The 20,887-nt window shown below is 48.3% G+C and overlaps 1 protein-coding gene and 1 long non-coding RNA gene across 4 annotated transcripts in view; both read left to right on the forward strand.

Moving 5' to 3' along the window:
• Positions 1-20,887, forward strand: part of LOC140418625 (uncharacterized) — a 73,182-nt gene that overhangs the window by 34,765 nt on the left and 17,530 nt on the right. Inside the window, exons 1-2 of one of the 3 annotated variants that reach the window (XR_011945179.1) lie at positions 13,908-14,159; positions 14,703-14,760. The exons of 1 other annotated variant lie outside the window; for it this stretch is intronic. The gene's annotated coding sequence lies outside the window, so the exon portion shown is untranslated. Of the gene's footprint in view, positions 1-13,907; positions 14,160-14,702; positions 14,761-20,887 lie in introns of those variants that run through there. One more of the 3 variants, XM_072502170.1, reaches the window with a different exon arrangement.
• On the forward strand, positions 2,352-7,129 carry LOC140418634 (uncharacterized). The gene is made up of 3 exons (XR_011945188.1): positions 2,352-2,425; positions 4,804-4,926; positions 6,174-7,129. It is a non-coding gene; the product is annotated as an uncharacterized lncRNA (long non-coding RNA).

The raw sequence follows: 20,887 nt of genomic DNA on the forward strand, positions 1-20,887 counted from the left end.
CTCTTCCTATTGGTCCGAGCTGCCGTAATTCACTCCCGCGGGCATTGTGATGTGGTGTATGCGCAGTGCGGCTCGTGTCGAGGGACAGACGCTTGTTTGTTTCCTCTTCAGGCTGGAAGGAGGCGGATAAGCGGAGGCAGCGTTAGGGGCAGTGGGTGGGAGGGGAGGCCTCAAAGCTTAAAACAAGAAATTACCAGTCTCGAGTTTGCACTGAGCGGGAAGGTTTCCTGCAGAGTATTTCCCCAGTTAACCACCAGCATCCTCATCGGGGACAGGGCGCATGCGCGGCGATCCCTGTCCACTCAACAGGACTGACAGTGATGGATTCTGGAAACTCCTTTTACAGGGGGTTACAAGGGGAGGATTTAAACACAGCAAAGTGAAATCAAACAAGACTGTTTTGAACCAGATATATTGACAATTTTTATATGATGCAGAGCAAGGCCAGCAGTGTAGGCTGCACAGTGGTTAGCACTGTGGCTTCACAGCACCAGGGTCCCAGGTTCAATTCCTGGCTTGGGTCACTGTCGGTGCAGGGTCTTCACATTTTTCCTGTGTCTGCGTGGGTTTCCTCCGTGTGCTCGTGTTTCCTCCAACAAGTCCTGAAAGACATGCTGTTAGGTAATTTGGACATTCTGAATTCTCCCTCAGTGTACCCGAACAGCCCCGGAATGTGGCGACTAGGGGATTTTCACAGTAACTTCATTGCAGTGTTAATGTAAGCCTACTTGTGACAATAAAGATTATTATTATAAATAAATCAAATCAAAACCTGGGTGACTGTCACATTCAGGGTGAGGTCTGTCTTGGATTAAAAACTCGAGGACCACTTGTCATCACAGAATCCTAGAAATTTACAGCACAGAGGAGGCCATTCAGCCCACTTTCCACCTCTTGGTCTGTAGCCCTGCAGGTCACAGAAACTCCACATCAGGGTGTCTTTAAATGTGATGAGGGTTTCTGTCTCTACCACCCTTTCAGACAGAGTTCCAGATCCCCACCACACCCCCAGGTGAATAAAATCCTCAATTCCCCTCTAATCCTTCCAATGGATACTTAAATCTCTGCCCCCAGGTTACTGACCTGTCTTAATGAAATAGGTCCTTCTGCCGTCTGATCCACTATATCTGGGACCCTCATAATGTTACACACCTCAATTATATGTCCAGTCAGCCTCCTCTGTTCCACAGAAAACAATCCCAGTCGATCCAATCTTTCCTCAGTTAAAATTCCCCATTCGGGTGTGTGTTGTGTGGGTCTCGGCGCATTTCCAGTCACACTGATGTTTGAAATCTTTTCTCATAAACAGAACAGAGAAACATTTCTCCTTTCACATTCAAAGGCCGATGTTATTCAGATTCTGATGTAGCAAGTGATTGTTACATCTCTGTGATGTTTTGTTTGAGTTTCCACTTGCAAAATTTCCTCTCTAATACCCTTTAAAATAAGTTTATAAACATCATCACTGTACAGTATATTAGAAATTCAGAACAGACAATTCCAGTTTCTGTGGACTAATCTTTTATCTCTTGTTACCCCAAGTAAGTGGTCCAAACAAACTGAAAGAAGACAAAATTAGCAACATAATCAAAGGGAAGCTTCCTCACTAAACCAGAATGTTGTTTCCAGTGTTTAGGAGTTGCTCCGAACCCTGAGGCTCCCACCAGTCGTGGAAGGTAGCAAGTATACCATTGGCCACCACTGCTCCCTTTCAATTAAGTGGAGATGCCGGCGTTGGACTGGGGTGAGCACAGTCAGAAGTCTTACAACACCAGGTTAAAGTCCAACAGGTTTGTTTCAAACACTAGCTTTCGGAGCACTGCTCCTTCCTCAGGTGAATGAGGAATTCACCTGTTCCATTCACCTGAGGAAGGAGCAGTGCTCCGAAAGCTAGTGTTTGAAACAAACCTGTTGGACTTTAACCTGGTGTTGTAAGACTTCCCCTTTCAATGAAACGTTGGAAGGCAATCTGACAGCTGCCCAACCTCCATAGGAACTGCTCATTGAGGTTCAACAAATGTCTTTGTTAATCAGCCCCCAAAAAAGATCCAGGAGAAGAATTTCAGATTCGCCCAGCCTCCTCCACACTGAGCAGCCAAGGATTAGGAGTCTGGGGCTGAAGTGTAACCAAAGTTGAGGAGCAGCCCCTTCAGGAAACTATACAGAGGCTGCAACCTCTCACACTGAATATGTACAATCGTCCCTCCTCTGAACTGCAGTTGGGGATGAGTGAAGTTGTTTAACTTGTCGCCACTGATATATTCTTCGGGCACTAGGACCTGACCGGGTACACACTACGAAGCCACGCCAATTACAGACGTCACCGCATCCACGCATGCGCACCGCTCCATTTCAATCAAGACGGCGGCCGTTAAGGGACTGAAATAGGGAAAAAGATCCAAAGCTGCAAACGCGGGACCTACAGGTACGTATTCCTGCTTTGGGGCCTTCACGCAGTGTTTAGAAACCTTCCCCATCCAGAGCCGGCTCCATCGCTTCCTCCGGATTTCAACATCTTGACCACTTGCCCATGAAACAAAGAAGCATCTCTTTCCAAGCGCCATCACACATTGCGCATGCTCCAACTACTCACAGGCATTGCGCCTGCGCATTGCTGTCCTGTGGTGTTGATAAGGGAAATTCACCACCGCGGGGAATGCTGGGTAATCAACGCGCCATTTGCTTGGGGGCAACCAGGCTAGCTCACGGAAGCGAAGTGGGAGGCGAGCAGGTTTTCATAGATAGAATTTACAGTGCAGAAGGGGGCCATTCAGCCTATCGAGTCTGCACCGGCTCTTGGAAAGAGCACCCTACACAAGGTCAACACCTCCACCCTATCCCCATAACCCAGTAACCCAACCCAACACTAAGGGCAATTTTGGACACTAAGGGCAATTTATCATAGCCAATCCACCTAACCTGCACATCTTTGGACTGTGGGAGGAAGCCGGAGCACCCGGAAGAAACCCACGCACACACAGGGAGGATGTGCAGATTCCGCACAGACAGTGACCCAAGCCGGAATCGAACCTGGGACCCTGGTGCTGTGAAGCAATTGTGCTAACCACCATGCTACCGTGCTGCCCTTAGGTGACTAGTTTGATTTTTTTTTTGGGGTGTATGGGTGAACTGTTCTGCTGACCCCCCCCCCCCCCCACCCCCCATCAGCAGAACTGGTCCACCACCAACAATCCCAACCCCCCCTATATGAAACTAGTCACCTGCTCGCCTCCCAGGCGCTTCCATGAGCTAGCTAGGGATTGGTGCTTGGACCAGGGAGCAGGAGCGGTCATCCTGGACCAGGGAGCGGGAGCGGTCATCCTGAACCACGGAGCAGGAGCGGTCATCCTGGACCAGGGAGCTGGAGCGGTCAGCCTGGACCAGGGAGCAGGAGCGATCATCCTGGACCAGGGAGCAGGAGCGATCATCCTGGACCAGGGAGCAGGAGTGGTCATCTTGGACCAGTGAGCTGGAGCGGTCATCCTGGACCAGGGAGCAGGAGCGGTCATCCTGGACCAGGGAGCAGGAGCGGTCATCCTGGACCAGGAAGCAGGAGCGGTCATCCTGGAACAGGGAGCAGGAGCGGTCATCCTGGACCAGGAAGCAGGAGCGGTCATCCTGGACCAGGGAGCAGGAGCGGTCATCCTGGACCAGGGAGCAGGAGTGGTCATCCTGGACCAGGGAGCAGGAGCGGTCATCCTGGACCAGGGAGCAGGAGCGGTCATCCTGGACCAGGAAGCAGGAGCGGTCATCCTGGACCAGGGAGCAGGAGCGGTCATCCTGGACCAGGGAGCAGGAGCGGTCATCCTGGACCAGGGAGCAGGAGCGGTCATCCTGGACCAGGGAGCAGGAGCGGTCATCCTGGACCAGGGAGCAGGTGCGGTCATCCTGGACCAGGGAGCAGGAGCGGTCATCCTGGACCAGGGAGCAGGAGCGGTCATCCTGGACCAGGGAGCTGGAGCAGTCATCCTGGACCAGGGAGCTGGAGCGGTCATCCTGGACCCGGGAGCAGGAGCGGTCATCCTGGACCCGGGAGCAGGAGCGGTCATCCTGGACCCAGGAGCAGGAGCGGTCATCCTGGACCAGGGAGCAGGAGCGGTCATCCTGGACCAGGGAGCAGGAGCGGTCATCCTGGACCAGGGAGCAGGAGCGGTCATCCTGGACCAGGGAGCAGGAGCGGTCATCCTGGACCAGGGAGCAGGAGCGGTCATCCTGGACCAGGGAGCAGGCAGAGAGAATACTGTGGATTTCTATTCTGGACTGTAAAGGGGAAATAAATAGTACATGTTAAGGTTATGATATGATTAAAAATGAGGTTTCAGTCTGAATAAAACAACAGAAAAGGGGATACAGATTGTTACTAAAATTCTAATTGACCTTTGTAAAACTTAAAGCACAAGTCAGCAGAATTTGCAGCTGTGTTCTCGCAAGGACAGCGAGCTTCAATAACAAGGAACAGTAGGTAACGGCTGTCTCAGTAACAGGGAGGGACAGTGGACAATAACAAGATAAGAGGTGCCTGCAAGGGTAGGTGAGAGTGCGTATTTATATGTAATACCAGATCAAAACTTTAAACAATGACTGTGCATGTGTTAAAAAAAATTATAACTATTTGCCACATCGTGTAAACAAATGGTTTAGTTCAGCGAGAATGCTTGTTGAGCTATCTCTCCCTGCATATGCCTGAATAAATGACCATAAATCTGCTCTGGTACTCCTGTGAATCATTTGTTCGTAGAAGTTAACGGTGACAGATTGAGACGCTATAACAACTGACAAGTGATGGTTTCTGTAAATTTACAGAATACTGGAAGTGGATGATTGACAGACAGGAAACTCAAACCAAACATCACATCGCGATCTGACAGAGCCACTCGATTCTTCAGGACCTGAATTTCAGCAGCATTTGGGTGTGGAAGGTAAAAGGTTTGTCTGCTGTGTCTGTGAGGAAAGATTTCAGGTCTCAGTGTGACTGGAAAAGCCCCGAGATTCACAAACCCTGGTTAGACCAAACCTGGAGAACGGTGTTCAGTTCTGGGCAACAGTCCTGAGGAAGGATAGAATGGCCTCGGAGGGAGCTTAGCACAGAGTTACCGAGGGATATCTGAATGCCCAGAGTTAAATTACAAGGTGCAATTATAGGAATTCATAGTCTTCGTAGGTTTCCTCCGGATGCTCCGGTTACCTCCCACAAAAATGTGCAGGTTAGGTGGATTGGCTGTGCTGAATTGTCCCTTTGTGTACAAAAGGCTAGGTAGGGTTATGGGGATAAGGTGGAGGAGTGGGCCTCAGTAGGGTGTTCTTTCAGAGGGTTGGTACAGACTCGAAGGACCAAATGGGCTCTTTCTGCACTGTAGGGATTCTAGGATTTCTTGGAGAGCCACAAAGTCATAATGGTATAGAGGATGGCATTCCACCCATTGAGTCCGTGCCAGCTCTATACAGCAATCCAGTGAGTCCCATTCCCCTGCTCTAGCCCGTGTCCTCACAGGTTTATTTCCCTCCAGTGTCTCTTCAATTCCCTTCAAAATTATTCAGCGTGTCTATTTCCTCCCCTTCATGGGCAGCAGGTTTTGGGTCATTATCACTCACTGTGTAAAAATATTCTCCCTCACATCCCCCTCTACCTCTTATCCAAAAATGTAAATCTCTGTCCCAGATTTTTTTGTCTACCTTATCTAAACCCGTCAGAATCTTGAGAACCTGAATCAAGTCTCCCCCCCAGCATCTTTTGCTCAAACTATTCTGGTACATCTCCTCGGCAACTTCTCAAGAATCTTCACATCCTTCCTAAAGTCTGGTGACCAGATATGTACACAATACTCAAGATGTGACCTAACCAGAGCATAACCCCAGTTTTTCTATCAGTATTCCTGCTTATGAAGCTCAACACCCCATTTGCTTTGCTAACTACCCTCTCAATATATCTTGCTGATATACAAAATCCTCGTCCTTCGCCTCCCACCTCTATCTCTCGCCTCCCATAGAGGCCAGAGTCCTGTGTCGGGCCAGACCAGGTGGCAGGTTCCCTTCCCGAAGGACATTAGTGAACCAGTTGAGTTTTCACAATAACCAGTAACTTTCATGATCACTTCTTCCTAGTCCCGGCCCCACAAAGTACCAGATGCATTCAGCTCCATTTTACATTGTCCTGTTTTAAATTAATTTCACAGGGTATTCGAAGGGAAGACATCGCCGTCAAAAACCTCTCACCAAACATCACATCAGGATCTCACGGACTCGCCCAATTTATTGTAACCCGAATATCATTGGATTTTGAACATGGAAGAGAAAAGCACCGTTCACAGTAAGGACAAACCGTACACGTGTTATGTGTGTGGACGAGGATTCTGGCAATCATCTGGCCTGTCAAGGCACAAGTGTAGTCACACTGGGGAGAAACGGTGGAAATGTGGGGACTGTGGGAAAGGATTCATTTCCCCATCTCTGCTGGAAATTCATCGACGCAGCCACAGTGGGGAGAGACCATTCACCTGCTGTGTGTGTGTGGAAGGGATTCAGTCATTCATCCAACCTCCTGAAGCACCAACGAATTCACTCCGAGGAGAGGCCGTTCACCTGCTCCGAGTGTGGGAAGGGATTCACTCAGTCATCCGACCTGCTGACGCACCAGCGAATTCACTCGGGAGAGAGACCATTCACCTGCTTGGAGTGTGGGAAAAGATTCATTATTTCAGCCCACCTGATCACTCACCAGCGGGTTCACACGGACGAGAGACCTTTTAAATGTCCAGACTGTGGGAAGTGCTTCAAAAGTTCTTGGGAACTGATGTCCCATCAACGTGTCAACTTTGATGAGAAACCGTTGAGATGCTCTGACTGTGGGACTGGGTTCAAACGGTCATCTCAACTCACTGTACACCAGCGAATTCACACCGGGGAGAGGCCATTCACCTGCTCAGACTGTGGGAAGGGATTGACTACCTCATCCAACATGCTGCATCACCAGCGAGTTCACAAGTAACTACAATGATTAGTTTTTGCTGTTAATCACATTCAGGACTGAACCATGTTCATCGGGACGTTTCTGCTGATGTTATTAGATTCCAGCCCACTAACAGGGGGTCATATTCTGGCTAAAAGTCGAATAAATCAGTTTTGTGTAAAACACAGTGTTGAAACTTTTTAATATCTCTAATACAAATTAGTTGCTTTTGAAGTTCTCTCCCCCTCCCCTGTCTCCTCCATCCTCATCTCCAACAAGTGTGAGGAGCTCATGGAGCTTCTAATCACTGATATTGAGACAATCTGATCAGCTGCCTCTGCTGCTTTCATCCCTTTCACTAGCCCACCAGACCAAACTGACTCTAAATTTCATCCTTTCCAGAGCCCTGAACCCACATCTTTCTCTAGTTTCGCTCCCATCTCCCCTCATGCCCTCTCAGAGCTCATCTTGTCCATGAGACCCAGCTCCTGCTTCATCGACCCTGTTCTCACAAAACTTATCACCCAACTTCCCCATGTTCACTCACATTGTCATGTCTCTCTCTCTCTGGTACTGTCCCTCTGTCCTTCAAACCTGCCATCATCACCTGTTCCTCGAAACCCTCACCTTCCTTACAAACTACTGCCCCATCTCCAGCCTCCCTTTTCTCTCCAAACTCCTCAAACATGTTGTCACCTCCCAAAACCCTGTGCATCTTTCTGGAACTCCATGTTTGAGCCCCTCCAATCAGGTTTCTGCTCTGTCATAGGACTGGGACAGTTCTTATCAAAGTTACAAATGACATCCTCTGTGACAAAGATAAACCTCCCCTCTGTCCTCAGCCTGTCTGCAGCCTTTGACAAGGTCGACCACACCATTCTGCTCCGTCACCTCTCCACTGTCACCCAGCTGCACTCTCCTGGTTCCATTCTTCTCCATCAGTCAGAGAATCACTTGTAATGTCTTCCCTTCCCACTCGCACAGTTACCTCTGGTGTTCCCAAAGGATCCAGACTTGTGTCCTCTTATTTCTCATCCACATGTTCCCCACAATAACACCATCTGAACACAGTGTCAGTTGTCACATTTACACTGACCGCTCCCAGCTCCACCTCACCACCACCTCTCTCCACCTTTGCCTTTGTGCAATTCTCAGCCTGTTTGTCTGATATCCAGTGGTGGATGTGCAGACATTTCCTTCAATTAAATCTTGGGAAAACCAAAGTCATTGTTTTCATTCCCGAGCTAACAACTCCATTCCTCTCCCTGGTAACGTCTGACACTAAACCAGACCTGTTTGCACACCTGATGTCATAAATCATTCTGAAAGATCTTGTCAAGATTGTTACTTTGAATTTTCTGTCTGCAAATCCTCTCCCTCTAACTCCCAGTAAAAGGAGTTTACAGAGGTTTTTGGTGTAAATACAGGATAGAAATTCAGGACCATTCTAGTTTCTATGGTGCATTCTCCCAAATCTATGAATCTCAGTCCCACACACTCCTCTCCCGCTCTGCTCATTGTTCTAGATTCAGTCTCCAGTCTCCTCCTGATTCTTTTCCCCTCTCCAGATTGTCTCTCCTCATGTCCTTAAACTGGTGACTCAGGCTGTGAATCAATCCCACTCCTTCACTCTCATTCCAACAAATACTGCAGCTATCATCTTTAACAACTTTATTAGTAATTTCCAATATTGGGAAAGAATCACCTTTTCCCAATTATGGAGAACAGAAATCCAGTGGGCAGCTCAGAACTTCCTCCTCCCCAGGACTGGTTTAACAAGCTGTGTGTATCTAAGTTACATTTATACAGACTCACTCACTCAGCGATCAGATCTCACTGAACTATGACACAAACTGTGTGTATCGGAGTTACATTTATACAGACTCACTCACTCAGTAAGTGATCAGATCTCACTGAGCTACAACAGCTCTATTTATAATGAGTTTTTAACATAATAAAATGTCTCAAGCAGTTTCACAAGATCATGAGAACACATTGGGGTCGATGACCAAAGTCTTGGTCAAAGAGTTTGGTTATAAGGAGGGTTTTAAAGGTGGAAAATGAAGTGGAAAAGTAGAGGGGTTTACGGACGAAATTCCAGAGATTAGGGTCCAGGCAGCTAACGGCCATCAATTGGAATGTGATTAAAATCAGGGATGAAGGACATCCGGGAATGGCGCTCCATGTACGTGGGCTCCATAGCCCAGGCTCAAGGCCCAAATCTGAACTTTGGGACAGAGTTTGACCATCCCTGGTCTCAGAGAAAAACAATTCTCCGATAAACATCTTGTAAGATCTTGGTTTATTTCTAACATAAAAAGTTCGGACCAGTTGAGTCCTCCTGTGTACTCGATGGGGATTGACTTTAACAGATTTAAAATCCTCTGGATCTCAGCGTTACAACAAGAATATGTTTCAGTCGAGATTCAAATATATAAATATTGAAAAACTGAACAAAAATGGGGAAAGACAGCAGCTCAATCATTTCAAAGTGAGAAATGAATGGTCTGTGTTTCAGGTGGGACTCCTTCAGAAAGAACACTTCCCACCAGCAGCACCAACCCCCCTCCCCCTCCCTGTTCACTCACTCATCCTCCCATTGCACATCCACCCAATGGCCCCCAGCCTGGATTCACGTTCAGCATGAACTCAGTGAGAGGCTGAGCTGGCCCCGGGATGTAAGAACGGACAAGAGCTGGAAGTGGTTCCAGTCAATACAGTTTGTGCATCATTATTAAATAAAGAAACTTCATATCTTGTCAAATCCCCATTTCAGACACTTGGTGAATTACAATTTGGAGCCCAGACCCTTCCTGTTGCTTCTACTTGGTGGAACCTGTGTTGTTTCAGCAGAGGTAGAGACAGGCTGCTCACATCCCTGCTCTCACTGCCCAGAGGCTTGTGGTCTCCACCCTCTGGGTTTCAGAGCCCCTGAGGGTCCTGGGACAGACTGACCCATCTGATCCTGTGCCGGGCAGATTCAGCTGGAGACGGGGCGGCGCGTTGGATACTGCCTGTGGGTTTGGGGGGAACGGGTCCAAGGTGGGAGCTCTTTGAGTGGAGTTCCCAGATCCATGTCTCCTTCCTCCACCATCCCTCTCCTGGACCAGCGTCACATCATTCCTCCCACTCTGCTGCTGACCAGCTTGGGGGAGATCAGTGACGTGTTGACAGTATCTGTCATCCTGTTCAAGGCAGCAGACATCTCTTGCATGGCCGTGGTCATGACCTACACTGACCCATTTCAGAGCCGTGCTTGAAGCTCCATGGAGGCAGCCACTCTCTCCATGACACAGTCTCTGGAACCTCCTCCAGCCCTACAACTCTCCACGCTCCCTCACTCGTCCAATTAGGGGAGAAGGTGGCATTGTGGTAATGTCACTGGATTAGTGATCCAGAGGCCCAGGCTAATGCTCTGGAGACACGGATTCAAATCCCAAATCCAATGAATAAACCTGGAATTCTAAAGTTAGTCTCAGCGGCCGTGACAACTATCATCGATTGTTGGGAAAACCCATCTGGTTCACGAATGTCCTTTAGGGAGGGAAATCTGCCGCCTTACCTGGTCTGGCCTCCATGTGACTCCAGACCCACAGCAATGTGGTTAACTCTAGTGCTGAGTTGGCCACTCAGTTGATGGGCAATTAGGGATGGGTAACTAAACCCGGCCTTTCCAGTGACGTCCACATCCCATAAAACAATCACAAAAAAAACCTCACCCCCTTCAGCTCCTTGACTTGCTTCACTCCACCATTGGCAGAGGCACCTTCACCTACCGAGGTCCTAAGGGCTGGAAGCCCCTCACTAAACCTGTCTCCTTACCTTTTCCACCCAGCTTCTGTCCCTCTGTGAAGGGTCTCCGACATTTTAACCTGTTGATGGGTAAATGTCAGTTGTTGTTATCACTGCCTCACATTGGAAAACTCAGGAATGTCACAAAAACACTCGGAAACTTCAGACCGAAGATTCTCAGCTGGAAACTTCACCTTCAGTCAGGAACAGATCACAGCTTTGCATCATCTCTGATTGGACAGCACATTTTGTACAAAAAATCACCATCTAATATCACCATCTAATAATGTTCATAAAATGTCAGAAATTCATTGACTGTGAATAGAATGAGCTCTCTCTGGCTCTCAGTAACAAAGCTTCCACAGCAGCTTGCTGGGTGACACACACAGCAAAGGCCTGTTCTCTCTGTCACAAACCCTGGAACCAGATTTCTAAACTGGAGACGGTTGGATCTGACGACCCAAATATAAACCAACTGTCTGAGTAAAGGTTAAAACGGTTCGACAGGAAAATCACTTTGGATAGGAAAGATTTTCAAAATGATCGGTGCTGGATTCAGACTAACACCAAATATTCTGACTGGATCCAGAGGAAGGAGAACACAAGAGACTCCAGCCCCGGAGATCAGCTCCATCTGTCCGAGTGTCTGATCCGGGATCAGTAAACCATTCCGAGGAGACCGTCATCTCCAGCCCCGGAGATCAGCTCCATCTGTCCGAGTGATTGATCCGGGATCGGTAAACTATTCCGAGGAGACCGTCACCTCCAGCCTCGGAGATCGGCTCCATCTGTCCGAGTGTCTGATCCGGGATCAGTAAACCATTCAGAGGAGACTGTCACCTCCAGCCTCGGAGATCAGCATCTCCCTGATCCGGGACCAGTAAACCATTCTCACATGTTGTGGGTCACATGTATTTCCAGCCGATTTAGCTTGTGTACCAAATCTACACTGTCGCTTTTTCACAAATTGCTTTAAAATCACCAATGACTTGGATCCCCTTTTTGGGTAAGCTCTTGACTCCTGGACTAAAATCTTTCAGTTTTCAGCATTCATCACGAAATGAAATGAAAATCACTTATTGTCACAAATAGGCTTCAATGAAGTTACTGTGAAAAGCCCCGAGTCGCCATATTCTGGCGCCTCTTCGGGGAGGCTGGTACGGGAATTAATCTTGTTGACTCTAAACACAGTTGTAAAGGAGCCTTCTGTCTGTATCTCGGAGCTCTGAACCATGGAAGAGAGTGACTGGGGCATGTTTCTTACACACCTCAGGGTTAACCCACACATTCAGTCCTGGATCTGATTGACAGCAGCAAAAACAGCAGAATCCAATTCCTGGAGAGACTCATGAAGTCGCTGGTGTTTCAGCATAAGTTGTAAGTCAGTGAATCCATTCCCGCACTCGGGGCAGGTGAACGATTTCTCTCCAGCGTGAACTCGCTGGTGAATCATCAGCTCATTGCTGCTTCTAAAGCTCTGCTCACAGGCAAAACATTTAAAAGCTTTTATATCAGAGTGAATTTGTTGGTGTTTCAGCAGGTTGGATGACTGAGTGAATCCCTTCCCACACACAAAGCAGGTGAACGGTCTCTCCCCAGTGTGAATTCGCTGATGCATCACGAGACCATTGCTGCTTCGAAAGCTCTGCTCACAGTCAAAACATTTAAAAGGTTTTATATCAGAGTGAATTTGTTGGTGTTTCAGTAGGTGATAAGACTGAATGAATCCCTTCCCACACACAGAGCAGGTAAATGGTCTCTCCCCAGTGTGAATTCTCTGATGTACAGTAAGTTCAGATGATCGCCTGAAGCCAGTCCCGCAGTGAGAGCAACTGAATGGTCTCTCGTCAGTGTGAACACGTTGATGACAGGTCACTTCCCCGGACGTTTTAAAGCACTTCCCACAGTCTGGACATTTAAAAGGTCTTTTATCAGTGTGAACTCGCTGGTGTTTCTGCAGGTTAGATGTAGCAGTGAATCCCTTTCCACACAAGGAGCAGGTGAATGGCTTCTCCTCACTGTGAATGTGTTGGTGTCTCAAGAGATACTTTTGCTTTTAAATTTCTTCTCACAGTCAGAACATTTGAAAGGTGTCTAATCGTGTGAACATACTGGTGTGTCAGCAGGCTGGATGACTGAGTGAATCCCTTCCCACAGGTGGAGCAGGTGAATGGCCTCTCCCCAGTGTGACTGCGTCGGTGCATTTCCAGTTCAGAAGGGTAGCTGAATCCCTTCCAACTGTCCCCACATTTCCACGGTTTCTCCATAGTGCCGGTGTCCTTGTGTCTCTCCAGGTTGAATGACAAATTGAACTCTCATCCAGACACACAACACGTGTATGTTTCTCCCCACTGTGAATGATGTGATGTTTTTTCTGCCTATGTAATTGGTTAAAGCTCTTCCCACATCAGTTCACTGGAACACTCAATGTCTGTGTGGGTCTTGGTGCTTTTTCAGTCACACTGATAATTGAAATCTTTTCTCACAAACTGAACAGACAAACATTACTCCTTCCACATTCAAAGACTGGGATATTCAGGTTCTAAAGAATTGAGTGACTGTCAGATCTTGATGTTTGGTTGAGTTTTCTGTCGGCCAATCTTCCGCTTCTAATATCCTGTAAAAGGAGTTTACAAAAGCCATCACTGTCAGTCCAGATAGAAATTCTGAACAGACAATTCTAGTTTCTCTGGAACATTTGTTCCTCTCTTGTTCCCCCAAAGCTGTAAATCCCTGTCCCGCACACTCTCCCTCCTCCCTGGGCTGAAATGCAAACCCATCTCACCATCTGCACCATTTCTTTCCTCCACTCCCAGTTTTCTCCCTCCCTCTCCTCTGTCTGGGTTCAGTTCTCCAGTTCCTGTCTGCAGACTGACAATAAAATCAATGGGTCTTATTGGGGGTTTGGGGCCTCCACTCACCCGCCTGAGTCCAGCTTCATATTCACACTGCGCATGCTCCAGCTCACAATGGCTGGGGAGTGATTGACGGCAGGTCACGACCAATAAGAAGAAGGTAATCCGGGTCTGGATTGATCCTGCAACCAGCCGCCATCTTGGGAAAGGAAGTCGGGTCTTTTGTTCTTGGAGCGTAGCGCTGGGCGTCCATCTTAGTAAGGGAAGAGGGAGTGGGCGGGGCTTCCTCCCCTGTGACAGGCCCGGGGCAACTAGCGACAACCACCTTCTTGGGAATGGAAGTCGGGTCTTTTGTTCTGGAGCGGAGCGCTTGGGCGGCCATCTTAGTACGGGAAGAAGTTGTGGGCGGGTTTCCGCTCTGGTGACAACACCCGGGTCACCCGGCGGCCGCCGCCAGCTTGTGGCGGGATTTTCTACCCGGGTCTTTAGTGAAGGACAATGAGCTGGAGCTGAGGTTGGAAAGTGTTCAGAGGAAGGACTGAAATCAGATTTACAGCCAGATATCTGTAAGAACCACAAAGTTCACATTCAGTATGTTTGCCAAATGAAATCACAATGCTGCAAACACTCAGTTGTGAAGAAGAATCAGATTGCATTGGAAATGTTAACTCTCTTTCTCTCTCTTCACAGAAGCTGCCAAACCTGCTGAGGATTTCCACAACTTTCTGTTTTCACTTCACATTTCCAGCTTCTGCAGAGTTTTACTCAAATTATTATTATGTTTTTGAAATTTTGTTACATAACCTGTTAAGAGTAAAACAATTGTCACCATTTAAATGTCCAAATCAGTGATATTTATTTGTTTAACTGAGACTGGGCTGTTCAGGGGCAATGTCAGAAATCACTTCACAGAAAATATAGTGAAATCTGGAATTCTGTTCAGATTCTGTCAATAGAAACTATAAAAACTGAGATTGATTGAAGTTTGTGAGACAAGAGTATTAATGGTTATAGAATCAAGGGAGATGGATGGATTGAAAAACAGATCAGGCATCTGCAAACTGGAGCTTAATGTCTGAGATTCAACTGATTCTGGTTTTGTTTTGAAGATGGTGTTGGTTTCCTGTCCTGTCGATTATCTCCACACCCGTGGGTAATTTGCTGGAGGTGAGATGATCTTTATTTGTGTCACAAGTAGGCTTACATCAACACTGCAGTGATTAACTATGATTAACACAAACTGATTTGACTTGATTTTTATTCAGAATTTAATTTCTTATAACCGGGTTGGAGTTTATACAGAATAATAATAACAGTCTTTATTATTGTCACAAGTAGGCTTATATTAACACTGCAATGAAGTGCTGTGAAAATCCCCTTGTCCAACACTCTGACGCCTGTTCGGGTAAATTGCGGGAAAATACAGAATGTCCAGTTCAACTTACAATTCACCTCCCGTCTTTCAGGACTTGTGGGAGACCCACGCAGACACGGGGAGAACTTGCAGACTCCGCACAGTGACCCAAGTGGGAATCGAACCCAGGTCCCTGGTGCTGTGAAGCAACAGTGCTAACAACTGTGCTACCGTGAAGGGGAAGAGGGTTGGTGCAGTGACACAGCCTTGTTTGATCCCAGTCTTCACTGAAATAGTGTCTGGAGTGTTTCCATTGATGAGGATCATGGCTTGTGTGTCATTATTGTGCAGGCGGAGGATGGTGGCCAATTTCTGAGGACAGCCAAATTTGAAGAACATACTGAATAAAACATCTCTTTGACGGTATAAAGCGTTTTTGTGAGGTCAGAAAAGACCAAGAACTGCGATTGATGCTGTTCCTTGTATTTTCCTTGGGTTTGTCAAGTAGTGTAGATCATGTCTTTGGTGCCTCATGAAGGGAGAAAACCTAACTGTGACTCTGGAAGGAGCTTGTTGGCCACGAAGAGGAGATCATTGAGGAGGATCCTGGCAATGATCTTCTGTGTGGCAGACAGCAGGGAGTCGCCTGTGCAGTTACCACAATCAGACTTGGCTCTCTTGAATATAGCCACAGTGTCTCGGAGATCCCCGGGCATGCATCCATCTCCCCAGGTGAGGAATATGAGATTGTGTCGCTGTGCCAGGAGTGTAACCCCGCCATGCTTCAGAATTTCAGCAGGGATTCATTCTGCTCCAGAGGCCGTGTTGTTTTTCAGCTGTTGAATGGCTTTTTCACTCTGCTCCCGATTGGGGTCCAACATGGACTGAGCCGGACAGGATACTGGGGAATAGATTTAAGGACATTAAAGCCAAAGACAGAGTCTCGGTCGAGGGAATCTTCAGAATGTTCCCTCCAGTGAGCACTGACTGACACTCTGTCCTTGATGAGTTCCCCTCCACACTTTGCTCTCAGTGGGGTGGGCCATTGACTGCTTAGGTCATCAATTGTATTGACAGCACTGGTGAAATTGTGCATGCCATTGCTTTCCATGAGCTGTTGGCTATCCCTCACTCTTTCTACCTTCCAAAGGCTTCAGAAACTTGGAAAACCTAGAGCAGGCATCTAAAAGGCACTGGAGCGGTACTACCAGCAGTGCCTTCACAAGATGCTCCAAATCCAGGGGCAAGGAGGGCGATCCAACAGAGGAGAGGGAAAGAGAAAACTGGGAGTGGAGGAAAGAAAGTCGGGGGCAGAGGTGAGTGTAGTGGCCATCACTAAGGAGAAGGTGCTGGGGAAGCTGAAAGGTCTGAAGGTGGATAAATCACCCAGTCCGGGTGGACTACACCCCAGGGTACCGAAGGAGATAACTGCGGAGGTTGTGGGGCCATTGGTGGTGATCCTTCAGGGATCACGAGTCAAGGGGCTCCCGGGGGACAGGGAAGTGACTAATGTAACACCCCAGTTTAAGAAAGAAAGAAGGTAGAATATGGGAAATTATAGGCAGGTTACTCTGACTTTGGTTGTTGATAAGATTTTAGAGGCCATTATTGTGGATGAGATTACGGAGTTCTTGGAAGTGCATGGTAAAATAGGACTGAGTCAACATGGCTTCATCAAGGGGAGGTCATGCCTGACAAATCTGTTAGAATTCTTTGAGGAGGTAAAAAGGAAGTTCGACAAAGGAGAGCCAGTGGATGTGATCCATTTGGGTTTCCAGAAAACCTTTGACAAGGCGCCGTACAACAGGCTGCTAAATAAATATAAGAGCCCATGGCGTTAGGGGCAAGGTACTGGAATGGTTCGAGAATTAGTTGACAGGCAGAAGGCGGAGAGTGGGGATGAAGGGGTCTATTTCAGGATGGCAGCCGGTGACTATTGGGGTTCCACAGGGGTCAGTGTTGGAACCACAGCTATTCAATACATTCTGTGTCCCTCTGTGACCTGAACAGGCACCGGACTGTGGCGACGAGATTTTCACAGTAACTTTATTGCAGTGTTAATGTAAGCCTACTTATCGTAGAATTTACAGTGCAGAAGGAGGCCATTCAGCCCATCGAGTCTGCACCGGCTCTTGGAAAGAGCACCCTACCCAAGCCCACACCTCCACCCTATACCCATAACCCAGTCACCACACCCAACACTAAGGGCAATTTTGGACACTAAGGGCAATTTAGCATGGCCAATCCACCTAACCTGCACATCTTTGGACTGTGGGAGGAAACCGGAGCACCCGGAGGAAACCCACGCACACACGGAGAGAATGTGCAGACTCCGCACAGACAGTGACCCAAGCCGGGAATCGAACCTGGAGCCGTGAATCAATTATGCTAACCACTATGCTACCGTGCTGCCCCGACTTGTGACACTAATAAAGATTATCATTATTATTATTAGCTGGAGTACTGTGTGCAGTTCTGGTTGCCACATTATAGGAAGGCTGTGATTGCACTGGAGGGGTGAAGAGGCGATTCACCAGGATGTTGCCTGGGATGGAATGTTTCAGTTATGAAGCGAGGTTGGGTAGGCTTGGGTTATTTTCATTGGAGCAGAGAAGACTGAGGGGCGACCTGATCGAGGTGCACAAGATTATGAGGGGCATGGACAAGGTGGGTAGGGAGCAGCTGTTCCCCTCAGTTGAAGGGTCAGTCACAAGGGGACACAAGTTCATGATGAGGGGCAGGGGGTTTAGGGGGGGTTTGAGGAAAAACGTTTTCACCCAGAGGGTGGTGACGTTCTGGAACGCATTGCCTGGGAGGGTGGTAGAAGCAGGTTGCCTCACATCCTTTAAAAAGTACCTGGATGAAGACTGGCACGCCATAACATTCAAGGCTATGGATCAACTGCTGGCAAATGGGGTTAGGTCGGTAGGTCAGGTGTTTTTCGTGTGTCAGTGTTGGATTTGGATTTTGTTTATTGTCACGTGTACCGAGGTACAGTGAAAAGTAGTTTTCTGCGAGCAGCTCAACAGATCATTAAGTACATGGGAAGAAAAGGAAATAAAATAAAATACATAATAGGGCAACACAAGGTACACAATGTAACTACATAAGCACTGGCATCGGGTGAAGCATTCAGGGGTGTAGTGTTAATCGGGTCAGTCCATAAGAGGGTCATTTAAGAGTCTGGTAACAGCGGGGAAGAAGCTGTTTTTGAGTCTGTTCGTGCGTGTTCTCAGACTTTTGTATTTCCTGCCCGATGGAAGAAGTTGGAAGAGTGAGTAAGCCGGGTGGCAGGGGTCTTTGATTATGCTGCCCATTTTCCCCAGGCAGCGGGAGGTGTAGATGGAGTCAATGGGTGGGAGGCAGGTTTGTGTGATGGACTGGGCTGTGTTCACGACTCTCTGAAGTTTCTTACGGTCTTGGGCCGAGCAGTTGCCATACCAGGCTGTGATGCAGCCCGATAGGATGCTTTCTATGGTGCATCTGTAAAAGTTGGTAAGAGTTAATGTGGACATGCCGAATTTCCTTAGTTTCCTGAGGAAATATAGGTGCTGTTGTGCTTTCTTGGTGGTAGTGTCGACGTGGGTGGACCAGGACAGATCTTTGGAGATGCGTACCCCTAGGAATTTGAAACTGCTAACCATCTCCACCTCGGCCCCGTTGATGCTGACAGGGGTGTGTTCTGTACTTTGCTTCCTGAAGTCAATGACCAGCTCTTTAGTTTTGCTGGCATTGAGGGAGAGATTGTTGTCGCTACACCACTCCACTAGGTTCTCTCTCTCCCTCCTGGATTCTGACTGATGCAGACTTGATGGGTGAAAGGCCTCTTCACTGTTGCTGTTGATACAATGTTAGGTGGCATTGTAGGCAGCCCAGACGATGGCATAAAATTGCATGGAGATATTGACAGACCAGGTGAATGGGCAAATTTGTGGCAGATGGAATTCATTGTAATCAAGTGTGAGGTTATCCATTTTGAACCAAAAAAATAATATAACAGAGGACTTTCTAAATGGAAAGAGGTTAAGTACAGTGGATGGCGAAGGTGCACAGATCCTTAAAATGCCCCGAACAAGTGCAGAAAATAATGGGCATCCAGGCGTGACCAAAATGAAAATGTTGGCCCGGAGTTATGTCTGGTGGCCAGACCTCGACACCGACATTGAGAAGGTGGCCCAACACTGCTCCATTTGCCAGGAGCATCAGAAGCTTCCACCGGCCGCGCCCCTACATCACTGGGAATGGTCAGGGCGGCCTTGGGCACGCTTGCATGCAGATTTCGCAGGCCCTTTTCAAGGATCCATGTTCCTTCTACTAATTGACGCCCAGTCCAAATGGCTAGAGGTGCATAAGATGCAGGGGACAACGTCCTGCGCAACAATTGAAAAGATGCGTTTATCGTTTAGTCCGCATGGCCACCCCGAGGTGCTGGTCACGGATAACGGCACTCCATTCACGAGTGAGGAGTTTGCGAGGTTCACGAAGATGAACGGCATCCGCCATATCCGCACTGCCCCTTACCACCCGGCTTCAAATGGGTTGGCAGAGCGCGCAGTGCAGACATTCAAAAGAGGCCTAAAGAAGCAGCCTTCCGGATCAATGGACACGAGTCTATGATTAATCTAGGACAAAGGTTCGGCACAACATTGTGGGCCGAAGGGCCTGTTCTGTGCTGTATTTTCTATGTTCTATGAGACTGGCTCGCTTTTTGTTTACGTACAGGACCACCCCCCATGCAGTGACTGGGGTAGCTCCCGCAGAACTCCTAATGGGCCGGAGACTTCGCACCCGCCTTAGTATGGTTTTTCCGGACATTGGCGCAAAAGTACGCCGCACACAAGAACGGCAGGGACAGGGATTTTCTCGGCATCGGCCGATTCGTCAGTTTGTGCCCGGTGACCCAGTGTTCGTTCGGAATTTTGCTGGTGGTACCCAATGGGTTCCTGGTGTAATCTTTCGCCAAACGGGCCCTATATCTTACCAAGTGCAAGCCCAGGGTCGTCTCCAGCGAAAACATGTAGACCACGTTCGGTCCAGAAGACCATCCCCTCAAAAGATTCCCCGCCCCCGGAGCTCATTTCAACAGCCGCAGAGACCAGAGACAAGGGAAGGTAGTCCTCACAATCTGCCACTGGTGCCTCACTCTAAGCCTGCGCAGGTCGTTACGGGACCGAATGGAGACAGAGACGCTGACATGACGGAGGCAGCAGACTCTGACTCCGAGATGGAGACACAGGATGCATCAGAGGGGGAATCCTTGGGTCCACGGGCCGTGGATGTACAACCGCGCCGTTCATCATGGCGGTCTCCGTCTCGTTACACGCCGCCTGATCCAGCGCCGCGTGCAAATGGTGTCCGGCCTGCGGCCAAACGAGTCCGACGCCCTCCTTCGCCAGGGTCTTCGGTGGATTCCTTGGACTTTGGGGGAGGGATGTTATAACCTGCCTACTTACCATTGGCTGGGGACTAATGACTATCCCACAATCCTGTGGGAGTATGAGCTTCCCCAATGAGGGGGGGCGGAGAAACCACTAGTAAACTCCCAGTATAAATAAGCTGGCCAGTTCAGGAACCAGCAGGAAGGAGTATGTAGCAAGGGAAGTTGCTGTTATGTATATATGTTATAGTAAATAAATGTTATTACTTTGTATCCTTAAAACTCGTACTGGATTCTTCGTGGCCCTTACAAAAGTATTCTAAATTTAAAAAAACAAAATCTCCGGGTGTTACTCACTGATCTGGGTGTTACTTACACAAGAAAACTATCCGGGTTTGAGGGGCAAGTTGTCTGAGGTGGACTGGGAAACTGATGGGAGACAGAGAATAGCTAATATTTTAGGAATTATTACCTATTTACCAAGGGGTCGGTTAGCTCAGTTGGCTGGACAGCTGGTTCGTGATACAGACCGAGCAGTTGCCATACCAAGCGTGATGCAGCTG

Source organism: Scyliorhinus torazame, chromosome 5 (genome assembly GCF_047496885.1).
Source record: "Scyliorhinus torazame isolate Kashiwa2021f chromosome 5, sScyTor2.1, whole genome shotgun sequence".
In the NCBI taxonomy this organism is placed as follows: Eukaryota; Metazoa; Chordata; class Chondrichthyes; order Carcharhiniformes; family Scyliorhinidae; genus Scyliorhinus; species Scyliorhinus torazame.